Here is an 8,175-nt window from a genome sequence, read left to right as displayed (position 1 = left end):
CCTGGGAGCAATTGACACCCACGGATGCAGAGAGCCCTCCCGGCCCCCCACATCAGCACCCCGTGCCAGGCACTGCAACAGGAAAGGGAGCAGCCTGCTGGGCAGATCTGCTCCTGGAGGCCGAGCTTTGAATACACCCGCAGGCCAGTTGGGAAACAGGATCGTCACTGGGAAGAAATCGTTCCCAACTACTACCTTCTCCTCTCTCCCACTCTCTCCACTGGCCCTCGGCGCGAATTCGGGTCTAGCCTCACCTGCATCCCCTACAGACCTCAGAGGCCCTAAGACAGTTAAGCTGGAGCGCATCCCCCTCGTGGAGCACATCCCCCTTGTCCTTGCCAGCTGCACCAACTCACCTGCCCTTCCTCAGGCATCTCACACAGCCCCCGGGAATCTGCAGTTCAGTGCAGGCTACCATGAAATCAAGCCCTCCACTCCCCCCGGCCCCGCTACCTCCCCCGCCATGGAGAAAATTGAACCCAGGACTTCACACATGTAAGGCGGGTGCTCTGTGGCTGAGCTACATCCTCAGGCTTTCCACTCCAACTTTAGTTGCCTTTTTTGTTTTTTGTTTGTTTGCTTGGTTTAGGTCCCAGCCCCAGGGATGCTGAGGGGTCGCACCTGACCGTGTCCGGTGCTCTCCACCTGTGCTGGGGATTGAGCTCCGACCTCCTGCTGACAAAGCGTCTGTCCCAGCCCTCCGAGACACCTCTCTGGCCAGCAAGCGCAATTTTATTTTTAAGTTGATTTTTGTGTAGGTCACATGTTTCCAATAGTGTGGGCACAGCTGGCATTGCTCAGAGCTTATTTCTGACTCTTTACCCAGGGATCACTCCTGGTGGGGCTTGGGAGATTATCTATAATGCCCTGGATGGAACAGGGGTTAGGTGTGTGCAAGGCAAGAAACTTTAACTGCTCTACCATGTTTCCAGCCCCTAGTCTCTAGCTGGAGTGATGGCACAGCAGGTAGGGTGTTTGCCTTGCACACGGCTGACCCAGGTTCGATTCCTCCGTCCCTCTCCGAGAGCCTGGCAAGCTACCGAGAGTATCCCACCCGCACGGCAGAGCCTGGCAAGCTCCCCATGGCATATTTGATATGCCAAAAACAGTAGCAACAAGTCTCACAATGGAGACGTTACTGGTGCCCGCTCGAGCAAATTAATGAACAACAGGACGACAGTGCTCCAGTGCTGCAGCTAGTTTCCAGTGGTGTGTGCATAGTGACCACCTCGCTACCACCAAAATGCCTAAAACTCTCCGACGACATCCTGTGTTATTTCCAGCCCATTCCCACCCTCCACTCACTTTGTAATCTCAGTTCTGTAATGCAGGGCTGGGAGTTTGTTATCATTGATGAGGGGCTGTTCCCTCATCAAACCCAACTTTAAAGTGCTGTGAGGAAAGTGAGAAAGACCCATGGCATGCTGATGCCAAAGCATCGCTTGGAAATGGCTAGAACCTGGCATTTCTGCAATGCCTAATATTCCGCAAACCAACTCTGGCCCCATATTTTGTAAACACAGATTTTCTTGCTGTTGATAACGTATATGTTCTTCAGTTCCTAGCGTTGTCTCTATGGCGAGGGCAAAAAAAAAAAAATGCTTTGCAGGGCAGTGAGAAAGCTGCTGATAGTGGTCTTGTGGCCCCAACAGGGTGACAGGCAGCCCATGAGGAGGAAAATGAGGGGCGCCTCTCTCTACACTCAGGGAGACTCCGGCGGCACCGAGGGTGGCGGTTCCCATGAGCAAGGTGGGTGGGCCGGAGGGGAGAGGCACGGAAGAGAGGCACGGATTTCCTTGAAACAAACCCGAATCCCAGTTGCCTTCTCTTGGGGCTCGGGTCCCCCACAGCCAGTGTCGCCCTTCTGCCATTTTCTCTCTTCCCTCAGCCCTTCCCCTCTCCTTTCCCATCTCAACCTGAACCCACAAGGGCCACCAGCCCAAGGACATTCCTTGGGGGCTGGCACAGCAGGAAATCGTCTGTGGGTCCAGCTTTGTGTCCATAGGTCACATCCCACTTCCCAGTCCTCTGTCTCCCCCAGGGAGCCAACACCACACACACAAACATGCACACATGCATGCATATGCATTCACGTACACGCGCACACAGAGACGCACTCATGCACGCAGTCATCCCTGGGCATCCTGTGTTGGACGCAGCCTAGGGAAACCCCCACAGGGCATGACTTCCTGGGCTTTGCCTAGGGTCTGGGCTTGCAGCGGGCAGTGGTCCAGGTCTGTGTGCTGGCCTCCTCCCTTCTCTCATTTGGGGTGCTGCGTCCCCTCCCAGTGAAGTCTCCTCACTCCCTCACTCTTCCTGGGCCCACTGGAACCAGGACCCAAGTTGGAGAGTCCCGGCGTGACCCACACTGCCACCTACCAGACTGGGGTTTGGGCGGGGGTGTTGGGGAGCAAGGTGAGGGGACGTCCAGCAGTCCTCAGTCTTGCTATTCAGGCCCTGCGCTTAGGGCTCACTCCTGGCAGTGCTCAGGGGACCACGCAGTGCCAGCGTCAAATGGGGGTCTCCTGCGTGCAAAGCCTGTGCTCCCACTTGGAGCGTGCTCAGTCCCCTTTGCCACGTCGCCTGCTGTTCCCTCCACGACCGACCGCCCTGCATGGCACTGTGGGCCCGAGGAAGTCCGTGACCTGCCATAGTTCCGTGAGAACCAGGCGCCACCGCTCCCTACGTGTTGGCCCTCAGCACAGGCATGTGGCTCAGCGTCCCCATCACGAAAGGATCCCTTAGACACAATGGCCACGAGCACTGTTGATCGGGGAAATAGAATCCTGGGAATCGGGCAGCTGTGCCGAAGGCGGACGGAGGCGTCCATGGAGACACACACTTCGCTGCTGCCTCCCCCGCTGCCAGCCACCCTGGTCTCAGCGTCTCCTGCTTTCCTTTCCCTTTGTTCGCAGTCGCTTCACATGCTGGAAAATTCCACCTTGGCTGCGGTGCATGCTGACGCGACGGGTGCCTAGAGCTACTAGGCATAGAGCTTCTCTCCAGCCCAGTGCTCCCCAGGATGGATGACGGGCACGGGATCTGAGCAAGACAGGGGGGGCATGTGTAAAAAACTAAAGCTCGCCAAGGGGCGAGTGCACTCTCGGGTTCTCCGGGCAGCTGTGCCTCACCGCCCGCGTTCGGTGCCCTGGAACCGCTGTGTATGGGCTGGATCGGGACAGCCGTTGGCCAAGGACAGGCGAGGGAAGAACGAGGACCAAGCTGGTTGATGATTAGTTACCGTTTATTCAATCTTCCATCTTTTCCATCTCCCGCACTCCCAGCTCCGGCCTCTCTCTGGATCAACTGCTGCTTCTTTCTGGCTTCTCTGTCTCCTCCTCCTTCACTCTCCCACGGTGCCTTCTAGGCTACACCCAGCCAGGTAGCAAAATCAACATAAGAAAGCCCTTCCTGAGGGCAGGGCATTCCAAAGCCCTTCCTCACTCTTAAGGTTTTTTTCTTTTCCTTAGTCCAGGAACTTATCAACATCTTAATACTAGTTATTTTTGTATGGACATAGCAAGGGATACATTGAGGCTTGCAAGGCAGCTCTCCTGGCAACATCTTGCCACAGGCTCAGACCACAGCACTCAGGCCAGATTAATCATTCCTCACCCTAGCAGGGTCCGAATCTAGTTATCACTGTTTGGATCATGACAGCATTTGTTCATGATCAAGCTCTTAACTTATAGTTAATAAACCTAAACTACCTGAAGCTATGTTATCCTACAGGCATGCACCTTCTGGGAATCTTACGCACCTCCCCATCAAGCAACCACCTTAGTGTTTTAGTGTTTCCCCCCATGTAAAGGGGCACAACCACCTGCTGTGTGGATCTGGGGATCAGGGTATTATTAACAAGGGCAGATCAGAGAAGAGGGGGGAGGGGATTACAGTGACTTCTGTCAAGTGCGTGACTCAAACTTTAAATAGCAATTATTTGTTTTAAAGTTTCATACCCTGGTGAGAACCATGTGTCACACAGACCCGCACCGGTGCCCCCTCCTGCCCTCTCTAGGTTAGACGGGCCTGCAGTGGAAGGGGAGTGCAGTGAGGCTTAACACGTACCAAGGTGTGACTCTACTTCCAAACTTTACACAGCGTTACCAACCAATAGACAACCAGCAAGGCTTTACCCTAAAGTTGTATTTATTTATTGTTTTGGTGTGTGGGACCACAGGCAGTGGTGCTGCTGGGGTGACTCCCAGTTCTGTGCTCAAGGCTTGCTCCCCGCAGTGCTCAGGGGAGTATTGGTGCCAGGGATTGAACCTGAGCCTCCCATATACACCAAAGCACAAACCCGACAAGTGGTGCTTACTCTTCACTGCTAAAATATATTTTGAAAGGGTGGATCCAAGGAGCCACATCCGGTCAGAGAATTTTTTCCCTTAAGGGCCAACACGTGTTCAGGAAATCATTTGTGAATAGAGAAATAAAAGTTAGATATCTTGCTTTTATTTAAAATGTTCAGTACGGGAGAGAGTACAGCGAAATAGACCTTCCATATGACCATTCAGTGGCTCTACCCCCAGTGTGACATATGGTCTCTTGAGCACCACCAGGAGCAAGCCCTAAGTACTGCTGGGTGTGGCCCCAAAACAACAACAAGAAGTTAAAATACTTAGAGGCTGGAGAGAAAGTACAGGAGTTAAGACACTCGCCTTGCTTGCAGCCAACCTAAGTTCAATCCCTGGCACCACCAAGGGTCTCCTGAGCCCTGCCAGAAGTGATCCCTGAGTTCAGAGACAGGAATAAGCTCTGAGCATAGCCAGGCATGCCCCATACCCTACCCACCCCCAGATGAATTTAAATACTAAGTATTTGACTTTCCAAAGACTTGGTATTTCGGGGTGCTGGGGAAATAACTCAGCAAAGCGAAAGAATGCCTTACATGCATGAAGCACTGAGATTGATCCCTGGTTATCCCACATCCAACTCCACTGGCTGTAGCCCTGGTGACCCCCGCCCCACTGCTTGGCAGCCCCTTGAAAATAAAGGTTGTATGTGTTTCCTTTTGTTGGGGCAGGAGGCTGGAACCACACCCTGCAGGGCTCAGGGGGTTGCTTCAGACTCTGTAGTGGGGAAGGTTTGTTCCTCTCAGTGCTGGGGAGCAAACCCGGGTCCCCCAGCAAGCAAATGCCTTAGGCCATCTCTTCTCTCTGGGCTTGGGTTTTTTTTTTTTTTTTTTTTTTTTGGTAACGGGGTTGCGACATAAGTGAGGTATGAGGCTTCCACGAGTGAGATCTGCAAAGAGGAATCAATTTTGCTCCTCAGGGAGTCGTGCCTTCAGCCCTGGGCTTGCAGGAAGTTTGGCAGAGTCTGCTGCCGGAGAACCAAGCCTCAGTGTTCGGAAGATGTTCACACATAGGCAGGAAGAACAGAGGCAGGAAAGTCAGCCTATTCCGATCAGTTTTGCAAGAAGCACAGACGAGGGGCTGAGGAGCTAAGACAGGGCATGGTGCTTGCCTAGCACGTGGGCGACCCTAGTTTAGTCCCTAGCACCGCCGATGAGCCAAGCACCACTTGGCGTGATCCCTGAGCACAGAGCCCGGAGAAAGCCCTGAGTACCCCCAGGGGTGCTCCCCCACCCCACTCCGCTCTGCCCCGCCAAAAGGGCGATCTTCAAATCAGTTCCTCTTCACACGGGGAGGCAAGAAACGAGAGAGTTCTTTGAGAATGTCTGTGGCTCCGACGAAGGAGGACGTGCTGGCTTGAGCAGCCCCCACCAGGAGGAAGAGGCATTAAAAACGCTTCCCTAAGCCAAAGCGAAGAAGCTCCATCCCATTATTTATTGAAGACTGAGTTAAGATGGTGCCATTCTGACTGCGAACACGGCGATGCGGGGGGGCCCCTGGGGACCCACTGGGAGATCTGGTTTCCCAAGCCCGAAGTGGACAGTCTGAGGGCCCGGGGCTATGGCTCAGGGACAGAGTGCCTGCCTCACAGGCCAGCCAGCCCAGCAGTTCTGTCCCGGCACTCCCCACCATTGTGTCACCAACTATGATACCTGGCACCCCAGTGACAGGAGGCGATGAGGTGCGTGAACAATGGGACTAACTGTGGGATGCCCACAGACTCACAGTAACGGCATGACAACCACACAGGGGTGGGAGGGGGCCGCGTGCCGTCTCCTGTCGTAGGAGATGCTGTAGCTCTAGCTGAGCGTCTCTCCTAACAGCACCTGGAAGGAAGTTGGAAATGGAAAGTTGGAAATGTTAAGCAAACGGAAAAGTTCGGGAAGAAAGACCATTTTCTGAGAATCTGATCTAGGTAGCTTCATTCATTTAATTTTGTTTCATTTTAAGGAGCCACACACAGTCGAGGACTCTCGACTCCGTGCTGAGGGATCACTCCTGGTGATGCTCGGGCCATCCTATGAGGTTCTGGAGACCAAACCCAGGTGAGCCACATGTGAAGCAAGAGCCCAACCTGCCGTACTGCCTCTTCAACCATGTATGATTTGGGTAGATTTAGAGTAGATTTCAAATGGATGAAGATGTGTGTCAGGCTGGAGCCATAGCACAGCGGTAGGGTGTTCGCCTTGCACACAGTCAACCCGTGTTCGATTCTTCCGCCCCTCTTGGAGAGCCTGGCAAGCTACCGAGAGTATCGTGCCCGCATGGCAGAGCCTGGCAAGCTACCTGTGGTATATTCGATATGCCAAAAACAGTAACAATAAGTCTCACACTGAGAGACGTTACTGGCGCCCACTCCAGCAAATTGATGAGCAATGGGATTACAGTGACAGTGAAGATGTGTGTTAATGACACATCAGTATCCATGAGGGATATAACATGTTACCAGTGATCTGCTTTAAAATACAGTACCTGCCCCCCGCCCCAAAGTTGCAGATGTAAGTAAAGCAACCTTAAAATTTTCCCAAAGCTTGAAGCCTTGAAGCTGGATGTAAGAATATCAGGACTCACGATGGTCTCTGTGCTCTATTTTTGGAGTGTTTGAACAATTCCACAAGAAAAAGGGAGGCAAAGGAAGCAAACGTCTTGTGTTTAAGCCTCAGCACCACAAACACCAAACCAAACCGATCAATAATAAATAAAAGGAGGAAATATCTTAGCTGCCCAGGCCCTCCAGTGCTAGCCACGCTGTCTCCCGGCTCACCGTCTTCCCGGGATGCTCTTCCACGGCCCAAGCAGTTCCTTCGCTGCTGGTTGCAATGACTACGGAACGAGAAACACGGCGATCCAGTAGATACTCTGGTTACTGATTTATGTCGTTATTACAGGATTCATCTGCTCAGAGCAATCTCCCTGGGCAGTGGGTGGTGGCGGGAGGTGAGTGGAGATCAGCCAGGTGTGTGCACGGTACCCCAATTCAAGTATATGATGGTGCAGGGGATCGAACCTGGGTAATAAGCACCTTAGTCCCTGTAGCAGCTCTGGCCCGCAGGGAATGGAGTTTTAAAAGTGGTTGCCTTCACCACTCAATCCCCAGCAGAATCCGTAATCTATGAGTTCCGGGTCAACCTCCAGGCTGAATAGATCCTACAGTCGCCAGGGCACTTGCCTTGTGCATGGCCCACTGGGGTTTGATCCCCGGCACCCCGTATGGTCCCCTGAGCACCATCAGGAGTGATCCTTGAGTGCAGAGACAGGGACTAAGCCCTGAGTACTTACATTTGGGTGGGGTCCACCAAAAATGAAACAAAGTCAACTCCGGCTTTCTTGATGGTCAATTTTTACCCCTGTCACAGATTTTGGCACACATTGGCCCTCGAAGGAGATTACTAAAGCAAACCCATCTGTCCCTAGGGAGAGAGTGGGGTGTCTCTAAGCAGGCTTCCAAATTTTTACTGTCAGCTACTAGAGCAGCTGAAGAGATCTCAGAATGAGGACTGTGTTGATTGGAAATCACTGGGCCTTTGGAAACATGTTTTCTGATTGCTTCTTCCCCACCTCAGTTCCTGCTCTATCTGAGTTCAGCCTCTGGTGCTTTGCTGCTCTCTCAAGCTAGGACACAATAGTTGGTGCCTACAGTACAGAGGATTTGTGAGGAGCAGGTGGAGGTTGGATACCAGTGTCCTCCGGCTGTTCTGGCTGGTATGGTCAGTTGTATACAAATGTTAGAAAGTCCCAGCGAGACTTCGGTGGATCATGAAGGTGTGGCGTGTATATATACACAATGGAATACTATGCAGCTGAAGAGATGATGAAATTG

The sequence above is a fragment of the Sorex araneus genome, chromosome 1 (genome assembly GCF_027595985.1).
Source record: "Sorex araneus isolate mSorAra2 chromosome 1, mSorAra2.pri, whole genome shotgun sequence".
In the NCBI taxonomy this organism is placed as follows: Eukaryota; Metazoa; Chordata; class Mammalia; order Eulipotyphla; family Soricidae; genus Sorex; species Sorex araneus.
The sequence above is the reverse complement of the archived record's forward strand: the minus strand, read 5'-3'. Positions refer to the sequence as shown.